Here is a 23,511-nt window from a genome sequence, read left to right as displayed (position 1 = left end):
TAGAACTAATTGTTTTTAAATGTTTAACAAGAACCTTTCTTTACAAGTCTGGACCCACAGAACATGGACTTATTTGTTGATACGCGTTACATTCACGGTAACAGAGAGCCTTATATCAGATCCACACAGTAAAAAATAAAGGAAGAGTACTAACTGTCATATCCAATACCCAAGTCAAAATTCAAGCACTTAATCGAAGAAATTTAAATAAATTCAAAAACATGATTGAAGAACTCAAAGCCGAAGGCAAGAATACAAAGAATCAAGTTCAATTAATTTAGAGGTTGCCTCAAAGTTAAATCTGACGCGAATGAAGAACTATGTGATATGATATTTGTCTTTCTCAGAAAAGTGAAAGAATAGGAGTTGGGCCCATACGGGTGGCCTCACTGCTTCCGCAAAAGCTGATTTGACGTGACGAGTTGTTAAGGAGAAGTGGAGTCTGGTTCTTAATTATTTAGTCTTAAGGACAAATTTTAAAGCATGCCATCCGCGCGAGCAAGGCTAATTGAGGTATAAAGTTTAAATAAAAGTTACAATTGGTTTATTGGGTTACACTGTCGAGCTTCTTTCTGAATTTGGGAGTCTGTGAAAGAGGGAAGGTATTGTGATGATCGCCTAGGTAGTGATTTCATTGGAGCTTCCTCGATGTAAGGTCTGATCATGTGAGAAAAAAGAAAGAAAGAAAGAGAAAAATACAAGAGAATAGAGTGAAGTGTTTTTAGTTTCAAGTTATTTAATTTTTATTCTAAGTTCTTTTTAGATCATCCACATCTTTCCATTTCAGTTATAATGTTTAATCTTTTTATTACTTGAGGGTAAGTAAGGTTTTATCTTGGGGAGATTTGATAGATGAAATTTTACACATCTTTTAGGGTAGTTTTTATTAGCATTTTTGCATCATATTTTTTGCCTTTTCATATGCATTAGTTCAAGTAATGTTCAGCTCAAGTTTATCGTTAGAATTCCTGTACTGCTCATGTCTTTATGTCATTTTTAGATAATTCGAGTAGAGTGAGGATTTGGAAGCAGCTTTTGATGTGTATTTGGAGCATAATGGAGCTAAAACACCCGAGGAAGCTGGAAGTTGGATTAGATTCGCTGAAACTGAAGAGTTTGCATCCGAATCACACGTTTTATCAAAAATCTGATCATGCTTCTCATAAAATGCTATCACATTTATGTATCGAGGATTTGTTGGACCGAAAAATCATCTGGAGTCTTTGTGGCAAAAATACGATCGTGGAATCCAAAAAATGCGATCGCATTTCTCCTTCGATGTCTTAAAAAGTTCGAAAATAGCAACGTACTTCATAAAACAAAGTTTATGGGAGTCGTTTCCAAAAATACGATCGCATTTTTCCAAAAATGTTGTTGGCTCGCATATAAAGGCTCCCTCTGTGATCAATTTAAACCCTGGACGTTCGCAGACAATGTAAACAATTTTCGAAGGCAATTTTTTCTACACTTTTTCTACACTTTCTGAACATCTGAAGGTTGTGGATCATCTCAATCAGATAGATTAGTAAATTAGTCATTTATTTTTTCTTTTCATTAGTTTTGATTAGATTTTATCCATGTCAGGCTAAACCTTAGTTTTCAGTTCTGCAAAAGACTAGTACTTTTCATGTGATCAAACATCAGATTTGGTTTTCATCGTGTGATTCTATTTGGTAATTTCAGTTTTGTGCTTAATGAATGTTTGATTTTAATTCTTGTTAGTCTGATCATCTAGTTAGGGTTTAATCATTCCGGTTAAGCAGTTGTTGAAATTCGTAATTGTTTTGAAAATCCGGTAATAAGTAACAAGTAATAAATCGATTATATGTTTGGATTTGACTTTATTATAAACTGAAATTTCATATCTTTACGTTTCCAAGCTTGTGAGAAGTATTGTATTGCTGAGAATTTTACATAGAACTTAATGTAGCTTTTCTGCATTTAATTATGAGTTTGTTTAATTATATATCAGTAAAAAGTTAGGGTTAATTGAATAGCTTCTTTTGGTTAACTAATTAGGTAAAAGAGAATTTAATAGAGTCTTTCAGTTTTCTTCAGTACCAGCTTAAATAGAACACATTTTGAATAATCGTATCTGGATTGATTGCATGATTAGGAAAGTCGCAGTAGAACTGAATTCCTTTTTATTATTGAATTTTCTTTATTTATTTTCATTGTTATTTTTAGTTTCGTTATAATCATAAAAATCCCCTTTTTACATTTTTCTGTTTTAATGACTAATATGTGCCTTATGCAAAGATACATTGACCATTAGGCTGTGTCCCTGAGGATTCGACACTTCTTTCCTATACTATCCTTTAGTGTATTCGAGTAGTGAAATTTTATTTGCTTAAATCATGCACAACAGTGGTGTAAAAACCGTTGTCGAGATCAGAAACTGAATTGATATTTGAGACTTCAGAAAAGGCACCTCGTTTCAATGTAACGTTAAAAGGGGGTTGTAGATCGAGCAAAATGAGTCAGGAAACCTAACTTTTTCTACCTTCTAGACTGTCGGAATCTCGTTGGTGTTTCGTCGGAGCTTCGCTGGCGACGGTTGTTCACTGCAGCTGTTGGCTTTTGTGACAACCGTTAAATTTCGGTCAAGTCAAAGTCAAACAAAGTCAACAAGTCAAACCGGTCAACTCCAATAACCCTTGTATGTTAGGGTTTACGTTATGTAATCACTGTACAATTCGCTATTTTAATGAGAAAACATCATTTGGAAAATTCATGTGTTTGATTTTCCTTAGCCTTAACAGTGCTAAACAACGAACCAAAGCGATAAAACACTATTGCACAATCATCGGGATTGTGTAGGACACTAAATCATGGCTTAACGGGGTTTACGGACCTTGCGTTTCAAAGCCAAACACTCAAAAAGGTCTCAAAAGAACTCTCTCTCAATCTTTTTCACTCAATCTCTCTCTATTAGAAATCTCTCCCAAATCTCTCTCAAAAGTTCCTTTAACTTTTTGTAATCATTCGGGTCATCACGACCCTTAACCGGGTCAAAAACCACTTGAAACGGGGTAAAAACGGGTAAAATAGCCTTAAGGACCCAAAACCGAAGCTTCAGGACCGAAGCCTCGCATCCGAAGTGCTCAGGACCGAAGCCTCGGACTGAAATGCTCAGGACCGAAGCCTCGGACCGAAGCCTCAGGACCGAAGCCTCAGGTCCGAAGCCTCAGGTCCGAACCTCGGCCCAAGACCGAGCAACTTCGCAGATTCAGCTTTTTTCCCCGGTTTTCGACTACGACTTCGTTTTAACTCCGTTTTTCATTATTTTAACGTGGGATTTTCACCCAAAACTTTATTTTATAAACTAAGGCCCCAAAATATATAAATCTCCAGGGTTTTTATAAAAATATATTAAAAGAATTAGTGGTTGAACTAATTATTGAGGGAATATTTGCTTTTCCTTAATTTATGGCAAAAGCAAACCACCACCACCTCACTCTATGATTAGCCACTCTTTCCCACTACCCCTTGTCTCCTTAGTGGACCTTTACACCCAATCTCCAGCTCTTCCCACGTTCTAAGAGCTGGAGGATTGATCCTCTCTCCTCATTCTCCATAAAGTTCTTTCATTCTACACTTAGCAACCAAAGGACACTCTCCAAAATTCTCTCATCTTTTCTCTCAACTTCAAGAACTTCAAGGCTTTCTTCATGGATTTCTTTCTTCAATTAGTAAGTATCTTCATCATTCATATAATTATTACACTCCATTCTACTCAAATCATTGATATCTTACACAAATTCCATCTTATTCGGTGTTAGATTCTCGAATCATCAAGACATCTTCTTAGTGTTCTTGGGTTGAATACTTCCTCTCTCTCACTTTCATCTACTGAAACCACATAAGGTGAGTTCATACCCCTACATTTACATGTTTTTCTTAAGTTTTAAGGGGGGAATACAAGTAAAATCATCAAGAACACAATTAAACTTTTTCTAACAGATTACATCAGAAACGATGGACTTTAATCACGGACTGTTTTGGTCAACTTAAATATTTTAGTTTTCAAAACTGTTCCAGGTGCAAGTAGTTCAAACTCTTAGCTTTAAAATGGCTACTTGCACATCTCCATATGATTTTTCTACAATTTATGGTGATTTTTACAAAACTGCCTGTCATTTCAGAGGCAAACCCGGACCAGTCTGTGATTATGAACATTTTCACCTCTGTTAGAGATCACTAAAAATCATGATAAAATTTAAGAACAAACTAGACTCATATTACAAACTCTCAAAATTTGCGAATTTGGATTTAGAGCTTTGATCATTTCACCTTGTAACATGTTGAGCAAGGTGTATATCTTTATGTGATTATATGTTATTGCAATATATGACATTTTATCTTAATATTTAGACACACATCAGTTTACAAATGGATTTGGACATATAAAATATAAAGAATAACAAGTGATTATAATCAAAGTACAACCGATACATTCAAACATTTAATAAACTATTTTGAATATAGTTTGCATACATTACTACGTACTACCCTTGGTTGATAAACTATAATAGGTATAGTTTATGATACATTACATAACACATACATTTAAAAAGGGTACATTTATACAAAGGATATTTTCATTAAGCAAGGTACGGCCATACGGTACCAAGTTTTCATAACACGTAATTCCGTTAATGACTTTGTGAGACATTTACTTCAAATTACCATTAAGTCATGTATTGTAACCAGAGTCTCCTTGAGGGAGAGCGTGATACTTGTGTATAGATCTATATTGGGTTTGACAAACCCACACCTAAACTGCATGCAACAGTTAGACCGATAGGTCTGGGGTGACAAATGTCATAACATTTCCGACGCCTGAAGAACGTCGTTTTAGGCAACCTTGGTCATAGTATGGTTATAATAAACTCACATAAAGTATTAATAAACATTGGAATTTACGGGAACTTCATTAAAATTTAACGAGTTTATGTCGATTTAAACTTGCATTGTTTTACTATAAATATGACCAATTACTTGTACATTTCGGTCTTTGGGTTTTAAGACTACATTTACACATTAAGGAAAATATTGGATTTTCTAACACAAATACTACTTTTACAAACGAAAGGCTTTTAATAATACCAAACAAAAGCTTATGAACTCACCAACCTTTGTGTTGACACTTTTTCAAACAACTTGTATTCTCAGGAAATCATTAAACAGGTAACCAAGTGCTTTTGAGGATGGGGCGCTAAGGCGTCTACTATTTCATAATTTGTCAACATATTGTAATTGATTCGTAAACATGTAATTCATACAATGATGTCACTTTTTCAATTATATATATGTTGGTTGTGTTTGCTTCAATTACTATTACAATTGTTGTTATGATACTATACATGAAGTCCTCCACCCCCGGACGTTTCCGCCATCCTTGGTTTGGGGGTGTGACAGATTGGTATCAGAGCACAGTTTATAGTGAATTAAGTATATCAAACCACATAAGATATACAAACTATAAACACAATTGGGACTAATAGTCTCTGATTTGTGCATTTTTCAAATAAATATACTCTTAGAAAATAAATGATTTTCTTGATTAAAGTATACATACATACATTACATGCTCGCATGGTATCATAACTAGCGAAAACATAAAGCAAAAGAAGAAGAGTTGAACATTTTGAGTATGCCTTAGTATATGTGGATTAAATCTGGGAAGGATATAGCCTGATCAACTATATCTGTCCGGGAATTGACTTGCATATACCGGGGGATGGTCAGGATGGACAACAAATCTAACAAACCTAATAACAGACTACAAAGGATACTTTAAGAATTCAAAACTAAACATTTACAAATACTATAGGAGTATTTTGTGTTACTATAATAAATTATCTGAGAATTAAATAGGTCTTTATTTATAGATCAATAGCTGCTAAGTGGATGCGCTAAGGTCATATGTAACTAAGATGCTATAGACTTAGAATTTATGTATCTTTGTTTCACTTCCTGTCCTTGTTTGGTTGTGGTCTTGGAGTTAGGGTCATCTATTCGAAGGACTATTATATCTTAATCACATATGACTGGTATGCACTTTGCAACTAATTAAGTAACCGATAAAGATCATTTTAAAATATAATATATTAATTATGTCCCGACTAAATTAGTATATGTGAAACTTTTACAAACAGTCATATACTTGGAAACAAGGAAACTCAAATAAAATATTTTATACTTTCATTTTACCTCATAACCCAATGTATTGGGTCAATTAAAAGTGTAAAATCGTATGTATCGTAAACATACCGGAAAACAACGTAATAATATACTTTATGTATAAAAGATTTCTCTTCCTATAAATATACTTTTACTAAAAGTACATTGGTTTACGACTTATGACAGAACCATGCCGCCAAGGAGAAGACCAAGACCTTCCGGCAACACAGCAACACCTCCTCCGCCGCTGCCTCCACAGTTTGATCCGGCGATGTTCCAGGCTGCAGTAACAGCAGCCGTAGTGGCCGCAATATCGCAGATAGGGACAAACAGAGCTGGTGGTTCTGGATCGGGTGCTACAAACTCTAACCACGGAGACAGTACGTGGCGTGCAAGAGAGTGTTCCTACAAAGACTTCACCAATGGCAAACCCGACAACTTCAATGGGAGCGGGGGAGTCATCACTTTAATGCAATGGTTTGAAAAGACCGAAGTAGTCTTTCAGGTGTGCTCTTGCCCCGAAGCGAGCAAAGTTAAGTTCGCAGCCTTCACTTTCACCGGCCGGGCCCTTACTTGGTGGAACTGTCGGATTAATTCACTTACTCTCGAAGTGGCTAGCTCCATAACCTGGGCAGAACTAAAAACGTTGATGATGAAGGAGTACTGCCCAAGAGGTGAGATTCAAAAGCTGGAACAAGAACTTTGGAACCTCAGGATGACGGGCTCCGACCTTGAAACCTACACCACCCGATTCAATGAATTGGCTCTCCTCTGCCCAACAATGGTTACTCCGGAGGAGAAAAAGGTGGAGCGATACCTTTGGGGACTGTCTCCCCAAGTGCAAAGTAGTGTCCTGGCTTCAAGGCCAACTACTTTTGACAGTGCCAGGGAGCTGGCACAACAACTTGTTGACCACCGAGCCGGTCATAATACTACAACCACCACCAATGATCAATCAAAAGGGGGAAACAACAAAAGGAAGTTCTGGAACCAAAAGAAGAGCCAACCAGCACAGGACCCCGCTAAGAAGCAACAAACTGTTGCTGTCCATGCTGCCACTAATGCTGCCACTACTGCACCACCGAAGCCATATGCTGGAACCCTACCCAAGTGCAACAAGTGCAACTTTCACCACAATGGTGCTTGTAGGGAGATGAACTGTAACAACTGCGACAGGAAGGGGCACACTGCTCGTTTCTGTAAAGCGCCGGCTCGACCAATCAACCAAGTCGCCAGTACGGGGGCAACCCGAACCTGCTACAACTGTGGAGACGCAGGTCACTTCAAAAGAAACTGCCCCAAAGCACAAGCCCCTAATGCTGGTGGAGTAGGAAGAGTCCTGGCAATAGGACATGTGGAAGCAGTCGAGGATCCCACGGTGGTTACCGGTACGTTTCTCCTCAATAACTTTTATGCATGCGTACTATTCGATAGTGGAGCGGAGAGGAGTTTCGTGAGCCACCAATATAAACAATTACTTGAATAAAATCCCCAATCACTAAAGGATACTTATGTAGTAGAAATGGCAAATGGGAAAGTAGAACGCACTAGCGATATATACTCAGAGTGTACTCTCACTCTAGACAACCATACATTTAAAATTGACCTGATGCCGGTCACCATAAAAAGCTTCGACGTAATCATCGGGATGGATTGGTTAGTTCCTCACCGTGTCGACATTCTATGTTACGAAAGGGCCGTTCGCCTCAATCTACCAAATGACGAAACCCTTCTCATCTATGGTGACAAACCTAGTGCGAATTTACAAATCATCTCATGCATCAAAGCCCAAAAGTATCTCCGGAAGGAGTACCACGCCTTCTTGGCCCACGTAGTAGACAAGAAACAAGACGTGAAAGAAATCAAAGACATCCCCGAAGTGTGTAACTTCCCGGATGTGTTCCCAGAAGATCTTCCTGGTGTACCACTCGCACGACAAGTCGATTTCAGAATTGACTTAGTACCCGGAGCTACCCCCGTAGCCAGAGCTCCATACCGCCTCGCACCAACAGAAATGCAAGAGTTGTCCAGTCAGTTGAACGAGCTTTTGAGCAAAGGGTTCATCAGACCAAGCTTCTCACCTTGGGGAGCACCAGTCCTTTTTGTAAAGAAGAAGGACGGATCCTTTCGCATGTGCATCGACTATCGGGAACTAAACAAACTCACCATCAAGAACCGATATCCTCTACCCCGAATCGACGACCTTTTCGACCAACTCCAAGGAGCAAATTTCTTCTCAAAGATCGACCTAAGGTCAGGTTACCATCAGCTACGAGTTCAAGAAGAAGATATTCCCAAAACTGCATTCAGAACTCACTATGGGCACTACGAGTTTGTGGTGATGTCCTTCGGTTTAACAAACGCACCTGCGGTATTCATGGATCTAATGAATAGAGTGTGTCGACCCTACCTAGACAAGTTTGTAATCGTATTCATCGACGATATCTTGATCTACTCGCGAAGCGAAGAAGAGCATCGCCTACATCTACGCCAAGTGCTAGAGACACTAAGAGCGGAGAAGCTTTATGCTAAGTTCTCTAAGTGTGAATTCTGGATTAGAGAAGTGGATTTCCTTGGCCATGTGGTAAGTGAGAAAGGCATACATGTGGATCCCTCCAAAATCAAGGCAATCGAGAATTGGTCAGCACCCAAGACGCCAACCGAAATTCGACAATTCCTTGGGCTTGCTGGCTACTACCGAAGATTTATACAAAACTTCTCCAAGATTGCGAAACCACTCACCACCTTGACGCAGAAAGGTGTGATATTCAAGTGGGAAAATAAACAAGAAACTGCTTTCCAAACGTTAAAACAAGCCCTATGCAGCGCACCGATCTTGTCTCTCCCAGAGGGAACCGAGGACTTCATAGTGTACTGTGATGCTTCGAATCAAGGCCTCGGATGTGTGCTCATGCAGAGAGGGAAGGTTATCGCGTATGCATCAAGACAGCTTAAGACGCACGAGGTTAATTATACTACGCACGACCTGGAATTAGGAGCAGTAGTATTCGCTTTGAAGATCTGGAGACACTACCTCTACGGCACGCAATGCACTATCTTTACTGATCACAAAAGTCTTCAGCATATCCTCAATCAGAAAGAGCTCAACATCCGACAGAGGAGATGGGTAGAGTTGCTGAATGACTACGAGTGCGAAATTCGTTATCATCCGGGCAAGGCCAATGTAGTGGCCGATGCTCTAAGCAGGAAGGAGTACTCGGGCCGCCGAGTAAAATCCTTAACAATGACAATCCATTCCCACCTGACCATACAAATCAAGGAAGCTCAACTGGAAGCTTTGAAACCAGAAAAGGTGGCAGGAGAGACATTAAGGGGAATGGATAAAAACTTAGAAGTCAAGGATGATGGAGCACGTTATATCATGAACCGGATTTGGACACCGAAGTTCGGTGGACTCCGAGATGTCATCATGAATGAAGCACACAAGACTCGATACTCCATCCATCCCGGGTCGTATAAGATGTATCTGGACCTCAAGAAATTATACTGGTGGCCGAACATGAAAGCTGAGATTGCTACCTATGTGAGCAAGTGCCTGACTTGCGCCAAGGTCAAAATCGAATACCAGAAACCATCCGGGCTATTACAACAGCCGGATATACCTGAGTGGAAGTGGCAACGAATAACCATGGACTTCATAACCAAGCTGCCTAAGACATCGGGCGGGCTTGACACCATATGGGTAATCGTAGACAGATTGACCAAATCAGCACACTTCCTACCGATAAAAGAAACCGACAAGATGGAGAAGCTGACTAGAACGTACATCAGAGAGATTGTACGACTCCATGGTGTGCCGATATCCATTATCTCCGATAGAGATAGTAGATTTACCTCACGGTTTTGGCAGTCTCTACAAAAATCATTGGGAACTAGGCTTGACATGAGTACGGCCTACCACCCACAAACCGACGGACAGAGCGAACGAACCATTCCAACGTTGGAAGACATGTTAAGAGCTTGTGTGATAGACTTCGGTAAAGCATGGGATACCCATCTACCGCTTATCGAATTCTCCTACAATAACAACTATCATACTAGCATCAAAGTCGCTCCATTCGAAGCTCTTTACGGTCGCAAATACAGATCACCCCTGTGTTGGGCTGAGGTGGGGGATACACAGCTAGCTAGAGGGCAAGTCTCTAATAGCACCCTCACTGGCCCTGAAATCATAAGGGAAACCACAGAAAAGATCGTTCAAATTCGAGAAAGACTGAAAGCGTCTCACGATCGGCAAAAGAGTTACGCAGACAAACGACGCAAACCCTTGGAATTCCAGGTGGGTGATCGAGTACTACTAAAAGTTTCCCCTTGGAAAGGAATGATACGATTCGGCAAACGCGGGAAACTAAATCCAAGGTACATCGGGCCATTCAAAATCCTTGCTAGGATTGGGCCAGTAGCATACAAACTTCGATTACCTCAGGAACTCGACAAAGTACATCCCACATTTCACGTGTCGAACCTAAAGAAGTGTTTGTCTGATGAGACACTCGTAATACCACTCGACGAAATCGAAGTTAACGAAAATCTCCACTTCGTGGAGGAACCAGTCGAAATCATGGATCGGGAAATCAAACGAACGAAACAAAGTCGTATTCCCATCGTGAAGGTCCGCTGGAACGCTAAACGAGGACCCGAATTCACCTGGGAACGCGAGGATCAGATGAAACAAAAGTATCCACATCTCTTCCCAAACTCTTGAAATCCCAGTCAAAATGAAAATTTCGGGACGAAATTCCTTCTAACGGGGGGATGATGTGACAACCGTCAAATTTCGGTCAAGTCAAAGTCAAACAAAGTCAACAAGTCAAACCGGTCAACTCCAATAACCCTTGTATGTTAGGGTTTACGTTATGTAATCACTGTACAATTCGCTATTTTAATGAGAAAACATCATTTGGAAAATTCATGTGTTTGATTTTCCTTAGCCTTAACAGTGCTAAACAACGAACCAAAGCGATAAAACACTATTGCACAATCATCGGGATTGTGTAGGACACTAAATCATGGCTTAACGGGGTTTACGGACCTTGCGTTTCAAAGCCAAACACTCAAAAAGGTCTCAAAACAACTCTCTCTCAATCTTTTTCACTCAATCTCTCTCTATTAGAAATCTCTCCCAAATCTCTCTCAAAAGTTCCTTTAACTTTTTGTAATCATTCGGGTCATCACGACCCTTAACCGGGTCAAAAACCACTTGAAACGGGGTAAAAACGGGTAAAATAGCCTTAAGGACCCAAAACCGAAGCTTCAGGACCGAAGCCTCGCATCCGAAGTGCTCAGGACCGAAGCCTCGGACTGAAATGCTCAGGACCGAAGCCTCGGACCGAAGCCTCAGGACCGAAGCCTCAGGTCCGAAGCCTCAGGTCCGAACCTCGGCCCAAGACCGAGCAACTTCGCAGATTCAGCTTTTTTCCCCGGTTTTCGACTACGACTTCGTTTTAACTCCGTTTTCATTATTTTAACGTGGGATTTTCACCCAAAACTTTATTTTATAAACTAAGGCCCCAAAATATATAAATCTCCAGGGTTTTTATAAAAATATATTAAAAGAATTAGTGGTTGAACTAATTATTGAGGGAATATTTGCTTTTCCTTAATTTATGGCAAAAGCAAACCACCACCACCTCACTCTATGATTAGCCACTCTTTCCCACTACCCCTTGTCTCCTTAGTGGACCTTTACACCCAATCTCCAGCTCTTCCCACGTTCTAAGAGCTGGAGGATTGATCCTCTCTCCTCATTCTCCATAAAGTTCTTTCATTCTACATTTAGCAACCAAAGGACACTCTCCAAAATTCTCTCATCTTTTCTCTCAACTTCAAGAACTTCAAGGCTTTCTTCAGGGATTTCTTTCTTCAATTAGTAAGTATCTTCATCATTCATATAATTATTACACTCCATTCTACTCAAATCATTGATATCTTACACAAATTCCATCTTATTCGGTGTTAGATTCTCGAATCATCAAGACATCTTCTTAGTGTTCTTGGGTTGAATACTTCCTCTCTCTCACTTTCATCTACTGAAACCACATAAGGTGAGTTCATACCCCTACATTTACATGTTTTTCTTAAGTTTTAAGGGGGGAATACAAGTAAAATCATCAAGAACACAATTAAACTTTTTCTAACAGATTACATCAGAAAAGATGGACTTTAATCACGGACTGTTTTGGTCAACTTAAATATTTTAGTTTTCAAAACTGTTCCAAGTGCAAGTAGCTCAAACTCTTAGCTTTAAAATGGCTACTTGCACATCTCCATATGATTTGTCTACAATTTATGGTGATTTTTACAAAACTGCCTGTCATTTCAGAGGCAAACCCGGACCAGTCTGTGATTATGAACATTTTCACCTCTGTTAGAGATCACTAAAAATCATGATAAAATTTACGAACAAACTAGACTCATATTACAAACTCTCAAAATTTGCGGATTTGGATTTAGAGCTTTGATGATTTTTCTATAAATTTTCTAAGAACAGTAACAGAAACTGTATTCAACGAAAAGTTGCTGTCAATTTCATTTCACCTTGTAACATGTTGAGCAAGGTGTATATCTTTATGTGATTATATGTTATTGCAATATATGACATTTTATCTTAATATTTAGACACACATCAGTTTACAAATGGATTTGGACATATAAAATATAAAGAATAACAAGTGATTATAATCAAAGTACAACCGATACATTTAAACATTTAATAAACTATTTTGAATATAGTTTGCATACATTACTACGTACTACCCTTGGTTGATAAACTATAATAGGTATAGTTTATGATACATTACATAACACATACATTTAAAAAGGGTACATTTATACAAAGGATATTTTCATTAAGCAAGGTACGGCCATACGGTACCAAGTTTTCATAACACGTAATTCCGTTAATGACTTTGTGAGACATTTACTTCAAATTACCATTAAGTCCTGTATTGTAACCAGAGTCTCCTTGAGGGAGAGCGTGATACTTGTGTATAGATCTATATTGGGTTTGACAAACCCACACCTAAACTGCATGCAACAGTTAGACCGATAGGTCTGGGGTGACAAATGTCATAACATTTCCAACGCCTGAAGAACGTCGTTTTAGGCAACCTTGGTCATAGTATGGTTATAATAAACTCACATAAAGTATTAATAAACATTGGAATTTACGGGAACTTCATTAAAATTTAACGAGTTTATGTCGATTTAAACTTGCATTGTTTTACTATAAATATGACAAATTACTTGTACATTTCGGTCTTTGGGTTTTAAGACTACATTTACACATTAAGGAAAATATTGGATTTTCTAACACAAATACTACTTTTACAAACGAAAGGCTTTTAATAATACCAAACAAAAGCTTATGAACTCACCAACCTTTGTGTTGACACTTTTTCAAACAACTTGTATTCTCAGGAAATCATTAAACAGGTAACCAAGTGCTTTTGAGGATGGGGCGCTAAGGCGTCTACTATTTCATAATTTGTCAACATATTGTAATTGATTCGTAAACATGTAATTCATACAATGATGTCACTTTTTCAATTATATATATGTTGGTTGTGTTTGCTTCAATTACTATTACAATTGTTGTTATGATACTATACATGAAGTCCTCCACCCCCGGACGTTTCCGCCATCCTTGGTTTGGGGGTGTGACAACTTTCCCGGCAGTGGTTTGTTTCGTCGATGCTACTGCCGGATGGAAAGGGGGCCATCGGAGCTCCGGTTGGAAGAAGGGGGCAACAGGTGGTAGCTTGTGGTGGCATAAGGCAGAAGGACGGTGGTCGTAGCTAGCGCGATCGCCAGAAATAGAGAGAAAACCGAGAGTAAGATTTAGAGAGAGAGAGAGAGAGAGAGAGAGAGTAAAGAGAGGTCGTGGGAGAGAGAGAGAGAGAGACCACCTCATCTCAATTTAAAGCAATTTTGAAACCACAAGAGTTCTCCAATTGACGCCTCCTCCTTTCCCCAAGTGGATCCACCACAAATCGCGACACATGTCGCGACCTCGAACCATGTGCATAAATCCGATGAAAAACGAGATTTCACATTTTTCGGAAACACTAGTTCGATGTCCTGAATATGGCGTTTCCAAATATGTAAATGAAATTTTCTAACAAAATACGAAACTATGTAAAAAACAACAACATAACAAACAACAAACAACAACATGCATAAATAAGCCTTCAGCCTGACTGGACCACCCCATGAAAGGCCTACAACCTATCTGGAATTCAGTTGCTTTCTGGTTATCGCGGTTCATCAGTTTTCGCGATGGTGTAGTAACTTCGGGCTATAAAACTTTCGAAAGTGGAATTAAATATTAGAGTATGGTCAAATTCCAAAATGAGTTCAAAATATTAAAAAAGTGCATAACTACACTATAAATCGTTTTAAAGTTCATTTACAGGAAAATGAGTTATATTACTGATTTGTTTCCTTAAAATTGTCATAACTTTTGCGTACGATCTATGTTTTGAACAATCTTTATATCCAAATAATCATATTTATATGCTCTATTTGTGCAGAGTGTCATTTTTACATAAGAATACTTAATAAAAAACTTTTGTTTTTAATGTATTAATTATTACTTATGTATAGTGAATAGTGTTTGTTTGTCAACGATTTACATCCATCTGAGACTAAAGTGTTATTATGTATGCATATCTAAGTGTAAAACTTTATTTGCACTAAAAAGTATGGAATATATTACATTAGGTCTATTACAAATTGTGTTTGTGGTTTGACCGACGAACGTAGAACAAATTTTACCGTCTGTCACATTCTCCCCCCGTTAAAAGAATTTTGTCCCAAAAATTCAGCTCATGGTCAGGGTATTGTTGCAAAGTTGGGGTTTGATGTGCACAAATGTACCTATTAGTTTTAAATTTATAAACCTAACTAATTAAACTAACTATGTCCCCATAGGAATCATTCCCCAACAAAACCTTAGGGGTTGTGACTTCCTTGCTACTCGTACGGGTCCTGTGCGTCTAGTAGTACAGGCCCATACTGCCTTCCACATCAACCCGTATTCGTATTAGGGGATCATCACAACGACGCTAGAAACAATCACTAGAATACGCATAGACCATATTCTCACTTCCTAGAGAAAGGATAGACATCCCTCGACTGGTCGGCTGACCCCACATAACTCATCCATGAAACTTCCAACAACCCTGCAACACTTGTGTATTCTAATCATACATAACACTGGATCCTATAGACATTCGAATACTTGATTCTACCCTAAGCCCATAACCAGACAAGAAATAGGAAATAAGGCTAAATTAAACATTCGCATGCTATAAAATCTTAGATATGTACAATTTTGATGAATACACTAACCAACTACAGTAATGATGTCAATTCCATATAAGGAAGAACCGTAGGCTATCATACATCATATAATCGGGAATTTCTATCATGCAATTCCTGAAGATCCTAGTCTATCACTAGCATGTTGTTCTAATATAACATAATATCAAATAAGGTGTGGCAACTTGGGGTGTACTTACTGGCTCCGGCTGATCGTACACATCATATCCTTCCTTGATTATTTTGAAAACAATTTTGGAAATCATTTTTAACACTTTAGCAGCTCCTTAGTTTGATACTAGATTCACATGGATGTTCCTCCAATTCGCTAAAACCAAGGCTCTGATACCAACTTGTAACACCTCAAAAATCACAACAATTTTTAACTTTTCTTAACAACCCATAATCAAATAATGTTTACAAAATCATTCTTTTCAAAATGTTTATCAATATCATAGTATCCCAAAATCATAAGGCCATAAAACAGGAGGATGTTTAAGGTTACGCCTTCGCCTTTCCGCGATCATCAGGAGTACCTGAAACAATAAACTAAAATCGTAAGCCAAATCTTAGTGAGTTCCCCCAAAGTACCACCCCATAAACATAACAAACAACAACATGCATAAATAAGCCTTCAGCCTGACTGGACCGCCTTGAAAGGCCTACAACCTATCTGGAATTCAGTTGCTTTCTGGTTATCGCGGTTCATCAGTTTTCGCGATGGTGTAGTAACTTCGGGCTATAAAACTTTCGAAAGTGGAACTAAATATTAGAGTATGGTCAAATTCCAAAATGAGTTCAAAATATTAAAAAAGTGCATAACTACACTATAAATCGTTTTAAAGTTCATTTACAGGAAAATGAGTTATATTACTGATTTGTTTCCTTAAAATTGTCATAACTTTTGCGTACGATCTCTGTTTTGAACATTCTTTATATCCAAATAATCATATTTATATGCTCTATTTGTGCAGAGTGTTATTTTTACATAAGAATACTTAATAAAAAACTTTTGTTTTTAATGTATTAATTATTACTTATGTATAGTGAATAGTGTTTGTTTGTCAACGATTTACATCCATCTGAGACGAAAGTGTTATTATGTATGCATATCTAAGTGTAAAACTTTATTTGCACTAAAAAGTATGGAATATATTACATTAGGTCTATTACAAATTGTGTTTGTGGTTTGACCGACGAACGTAGAACAAATTTTACCGTCTGTCATATTCTCTCCCCGTTAAAAGAATTTTGTCCCAAAAATTCAGCTCTTGGTCAGGGTATTGTTGCAAAGTTGGGGTTTGATGTGCACAAATGTACCTATTAGTTTTAAATTTATAAACCTAACTAATTAAACTAACTATGTCCCCATAGGAATCATTCCCCAACAAAACCTTAGGGGTTGTGACTTCCTTGCTACTCGTACGGGTCCTGTGCGTCTAGTAGTACAGGCCCATACTGCCTTCCACATCAACCCGTATTCGTATTAGGGGATCATCACAACGACGCTAGAAACAATCACTAGAATACGCATAGACCATATTCTCACTTCCTAGAGAAAGGATAGACATCCCTCGACTGGTCGGCTGACCCCACATAACTCATCCATGAAACTTCCAACAACCCTGCAACACTTGTGTATTCTAATCATACATAACACTGGATCCTATAGACATTCGAATACTTGATTCTACCCTAAGCCCATAACCAGACAAGAAATAGGAAATAAGGCTAAATTAAAAATTCACATGCTATAAAATCTTAGTTATGTACAATTTTGATGAATACACTAACCAACTACAGTAATGATGTCAATTCCATATAAGGAAGAACCGTAGGCTATCATACATCATATAATCGGGAATTTCTATCATGCAATTCTTGAAGATCCTAGTCTATCACTAGCATGTTATTCTAACATAACATAATATCAAATAAGGTGTGGCAACTTGGGGTGTACTTACTAGCTCCGGCTGATCGTACACATCATATCCTTCCTTTATTATTTTGAAAACAATTTTGGAATTATTTTTAATACTTTAGCAGCTCCTTAGTTTGAGACTGGATTCACACGGATGTTCCTCCAATTCGCTAAAACCAAGGCTCTGATACCAACTTGTAATGCCTCAAAAATCACAACAATTTTTAACTTTTCTTAACAACCCATAATCAAATAATGTTTACAAAATAATTCTTTTCAAAATGTTTATCAATATCATAGTATCCAAAAATCATAAGGCCATAAAACAGGAGGATGTTTACGGTCACGCCTTCGCCTTTCCGCGATCATCAGGAGTACCTGAAACAATAAACTAAAACCGTAAGCCAAATCTTAGTGAGTTCTCCCAAAGTACCACCACATAAACATAACAAACAACAACATGCATAAATAAGCCTTCAGCCTGACTGGACCGCCTTGAAAGGCCTACAACCTATCTGGACCGCTCTCCGACCCTTCGACATGACTGGACTACCTCGCAGGGCCTATAGCCTATCCGGACCACTCGAGCCATCGACCTGATCGGACCGCCTCATAGGGCCTATAGTCTATCCGGACCGCCCCGGGTATCTTAGCCTTCATCACAAAGCAGGACCGCCTCAACCCAACCAAACATAACATGTCGATATATACATAACAGATAGACATATAACCAGTCAACAGACAAACCGGCAAATCTACAGATCATTACCGCATGCTAACATCCTATATACCAGGATACTGATCTAATAGATCTTTAAAGCATAATAACCTACTATCATAATAGGATATCCAATCTAATGGGCTGGCCTTGGTGCCTTTGACCCATAAGTACAGCGAGGAAGACTCACCTCTCAAACTGATCAATAGTTGATGAGGTCCCGACTCCGAATATCAGCTCTAACTGTCACCTATCCATCCAAATGACCAATTCTCAAACACAATCCAATATACCCAAAATACCCTTAAGTCAAACTTTGTCAACCTTGGTCAAAGTCAAAGTCAACACCTAGCCGAGTTAACCCCGTCGAGCCAACACGACCGATTCGACTCAGCCGTGTATGTTGGGCGTACTCTTCTGTATACGGGGCGTACTCGGTGTTTGACCAGCCTACAGGATGCTGACCGCGTACACGCAACATACAACTTGGTACATCCAGCGTACACGCAAATTCAACCCCCTTCCCCATTAAGAGCTTAATACTCCACATCTTCAGGTCCAAAGTCAGATCCAAGGCTAAAATACCATTGTAAGTAAAAAAGTTTCCAACTTTATGACTTTGCATGTCCAATAAGTGCTTAAAACACAAACCCTTAACATCTTAATGCATTAAGACCCTTTATAGCATGCATGGTGCTAAACTAACTGTCAAGACCACATTTTTATGACTTAAGACCCCTCTAAGGTCTCAAAGTACAACTTAATGGGTCAAGAACATGCCATGCTCAAGAATCATCATATTTGGGGACAAAAAGTGTCTTAAAGAGAGAAATGTGTAGATCTACAAGATGGAATGATCAAGATGTAAATTTTATACCTCCTGGAGGTTGCTAACAAGAAGGTGATCTCAGCTCCAAGATGTCTCCAAGCTCCAAGCTCTTCTCACCACTCTCTTCTTCTTCAATAACACCTCCAAAACACTCCAATAGGCTCCAAAAATGCACTCTTTCACTTAGGGTTTTCTTAGGATCGTTTTTCACAGAGGGAGGCTGATGAATAATTAGACATGAGGCTATAATGGGGTTTATATATGGACCAAACCCTAAAACTTAGGGTTTTCACTTTCCTTGCATACACCCCGCATACGAGGTGTACGCCCAACGTACTAGGGCGTGCCCTAGTACGCCTAGCGTACGTTCAACGTACTACTTCTGTCTGGAAATTACCATTTTGCCACTATGTGCCAATCTAGCAACTTTCCTCAAATCTAAGGGTCGAAAATGTAGTATTATTCAAACATAGGGTTGAAATTTAAATTACCTTGACATCAGGGTGTTACATATAGTTTAGTTTAAGTTTTAAACTAAGACGTCTAAAGGATTTTTAGGTCCTATTAAGTTGAATGGATGTAGTTATACCCTAATACATAAAAGGGATGTTTAGTTTAGTTAAGTTTGGACATTGAGTAGTTTTATATTGGGATGTTCGTAAGATTGAAACAGAGAGTAGAGTTATGTTTCATGTTTCTCAGGTGCTACTTGTGAAAGGATACTGTTATGTGTTACAAGTAGTATTATGTACAAAGTCCCTTTTACGGCACTATCATGTGTCAGGGTATGGGAGCATACCAAAGTACTATATTAGTATTCCCCCTCTTTTTCTTTTAATGAGCTTTGTGTGTCAACATTTCGTGATGATCGACTGAGCTTCATGACTCAGGCCACTACTACATATGTTTGAGTTATCCAATCGTCTGCTGGATAGGGTGTGTCGGAAGACCACTGCTACGGAAGTCTAATCCATTTAAAGGGTGTTGATGACCATCCCTAACTTAATTGTCTTGTGATGTTAACGAATTATACCGATCCAAGGGGACTAGATCGTATTTTCATTTGGTAACTAAGGATAAATTACCTTATAGTATATCTAGTTTATATGATATTGTTTGGTTACAATTGTTTTTGCATGTTTGATAATTATAAATTATAATCATGATAATTATGGGATTGAAAACTCTATGCTTCTCACCAGGTTTCGCAACCTAACCCACTCCATTTATATGCATCACAAGTAGTGGTATTAAGATTGTTGGAGGTTTGAATAAGAAGTTGAGTGATTAAAGAGAAGACATACAATAAAGTTCAGGACCATAGGTCTTTACGTTGTAACTATATTGTGTATTTATGACATACTTATAGTTTTGTAATTTGAAACAACATCTTTATTCAAAGATACTTTTAATAAAATGAAACAGTTTTTGCAAAATGTTTTATTATACTGGAATTTTCTGCAAAAAAAAAAGATGATATGGTTTATAAAGCATAAAGAAAAAGTTTTTATGGGTTCTGGAAAATAAGGGATGTCACAATTGGTATCAGAGCATTAGTTTAAGCAAACTAGGAATGATGATTATTTCTAGACTTAAACTTAGAGATTAAGCGATGATGGTGAGAGGTGTCTAGTATATTTTAGGTTGTCTAACTAAATTAATATTATAAAGACACAAGAACTAGAATATATTAGGGTAAATTCCTTAATTAATATTATATGCTAATGAAATTATTTTATAGAATGCATTAGGTTGTATACCTTACTTGATATTAAGTGTACTAGCATACTTTAGGAGTAATGCTTTATGTGCTAAAATGTGCTAAATGATATGTGTTATAACATGTTTTAGGTTGCCTACCTAGATTGCTATTAAATAAAGGAATTTGAGTTCTATTGCCAACCATGATTTGGAAGAAGAAATTTTATGCGTACAAGATTCTAAACGTTTAATTACTATATTAGAACTGGAATGTAACTTTTCAAGGAGATAAGGGAAATTTACGATAGTTAACATCGGTTACTTCGTAAATACCGTATTAATATCTATAGAGTGCTATACTACCTTTAGAGTGCATTTGGCGAAGTGATCGTACCTTTGGAAAGGTATCGTATGTTTAAAGTAAATTGACAATTGGCAGGATGATAAGACTTTGGCGCATCCACGAAGTCGCCCTATTGTGTGGCGATTCTATTGCCGACCAGATTGAAGCAGTAATGGATTATGGATTTAGAAGTACTAAATATGGTGATAAATACTTCAAATGACATCGGAGTTAGATTTATATGAGATGCTATGAAAAATTCAGAGAATTCGAGAAAGACGAAAAGATCAAAGCTGACAGAGTTTGCAAACTCAATAGGCGAGACCTTGTCTATCGTTGCAATGTAGTATGCAAATAACAACTCTATTTTCACAACTACTTGTTAAAAGAGTAATCTTAAATAAAATTTACATTTTGTCAATATCCCTTGAGTATATATTGTCTTAAAATAACTGAATATATTTTGTATTATTTTGAGACAATATATATATACTCAAGGGATATTCACAATAGGTAAATTATTTAAGATTATTCATTTAACAAGTAAGTGTAAAACGATAGTTGTTATTTCGATAGTTATTATCATGGTAAATTTAAGATCATTCGTTTAACAAATAACCATAAAACTCCTAAAACTAAATAAACGAACAAACACTAACATATAAACAAATGTTGTAAACGGAAAACTCATAAAATATTAAATAGTTATATTGGATGATTGATAGTTATTCCGGTTTATATTTTAATTTGTTTGTTCAAATAAAACGTTAGAAAAAATGACATTAAATAACATATTCAAATAAAACGTCAAAAATATTATAAGATTTTTAAACTACAAAAACAAAGATAAATAAATAAAGCTAAGAATAAATAATAATATGATTTGGATAATTTAGATAATTGATTTAAAACAATAAAAATAATTTTCTAAATAATTTATATTAATTATATTTATTTAGGTGCTACTATATGTACCATCACTCACATAAACTGTTATATTATGGGAAGTACACAAGCACTATTATACTCACATAAGGCGGGTACACAAAACATTTTAGGGGGTATGTATGGAATTTCCCATATATATATATATATATATATATATATATATATATATATATATATATATATATATATATATATATATATATTAAAAGAAAAAAAAGATGAACTTGTTTTTTTATATAAAGTAAGTACTTGCATTGCAATATTCAAAAAATTATAGGGATACAGTCTATTAATTTTTTAAATTAAGATATCAAAACTAAACCACAGGAACAATTTCTATAATTTACTCTAAATAAATAGTTAAAATAACGTCTCATAAAGATGCTCGCTCTAATGGACTTGGACTTTGAGATTCTGTTTCAATGTTACATTTTAGACCTCAAAGCGTAGAGTAGAATTGGCTATTTTTCATAAAATGTAAAGTAAATTACATGTTTGGACGATCTAGTTATAAGATTCAATTTTTCCAAAAATGGGTGGTCATACTTTAATTGAAAGACTCCTAAAATTTGAACTTTAAAAACCTATTTTTATATAGAATCCAAGTTTTATCCGGCCAATAGGGGTAGATTGGGTGATGGTCCAGCCCCAAAGTTATATAGGGCCTATCCAGATTATTATACATATTAAATCATGACACGACTAACGAACAATAGGAGGTTTCAAGCTTACGCTAAACTGCTTGCATGTCGGCTTCTTCGGTTTTAGCCGGACATTTCTGGTTTCAGGGCTGAGTTGATTTGGTGCTGACGCTAAACTGCTTGCATGTCGGCTTCTCCGGTTTTAGCCGGACATTCCTGGTTTCAGGGCTGGGTTGATTTGGTGCTGACGTCTGGTCAGACGTTGTTTTTGTCTGGTTGGATCAGAATTTGTGTAAATTGGGAATTTAATCCGGTCTCAATCCACAAAACTGGTCTGACTAGTCCGGTAAAAAAAACTAACGTTGACTGAGACTAGAATTCCATTTTCCCCCTTTCACCCTTCTCCTCCTTCCTACACGTTCGTTCTTTGCCCAACACCTCCATCTGCACCGTTCTGACCTCGTCTATGTGTGTGCTAAGTCTGAAAACGGTGCCACCATCTTCCTCCTTCCCTTAATAAGTAGCAACATGTCATCTTCTATTCTTCCTGATTCCATCTTTGGTTTTTTTTTGTAAGCAACAGCAGGTTAGTTGAGGGTTTCGTACTTGATTTTACTTCAATCAGTCAATTCCTTGTATTTATTTAAATACTCATTTGAATTCTGTTCTTAAATCAATAATTTTATTTTGTGGATTGTCTCGTGTCGAGTTTATTGGAGGGACTTGCTCTTTATGCAGGTTTTTAGATGACGTGACAAACGGTAAAATTAGGTCAACATTCATCGATCAAACCACCACGAACCCACTTTGTAATAGACATAATGTAATATATTCCATATTTTTTAATGTAAATAAAATTTTATACTTAGATATGCATACATA

Source organism: Lactuca virosa, chromosome 4 (genome assembly GCF_052849685.1).
Source record: "Lactuca virosa cultivar CGN04683 chromosome 4, Lactuca_virosa_CGN04683_v6, whole genome shotgun sequence".
NCBI classification, from domain to species: domain Eukaryota; kingdom Viridiplantae; phylum Streptophyta; class Magnoliopsida; order Asterales; family Asteraceae; genus Lactuca; species Lactuca virosa.
The sequence above is the reverse complement of the archived record's forward strand: the minus strand, read 5'-3'. Positions refer to the sequence as shown.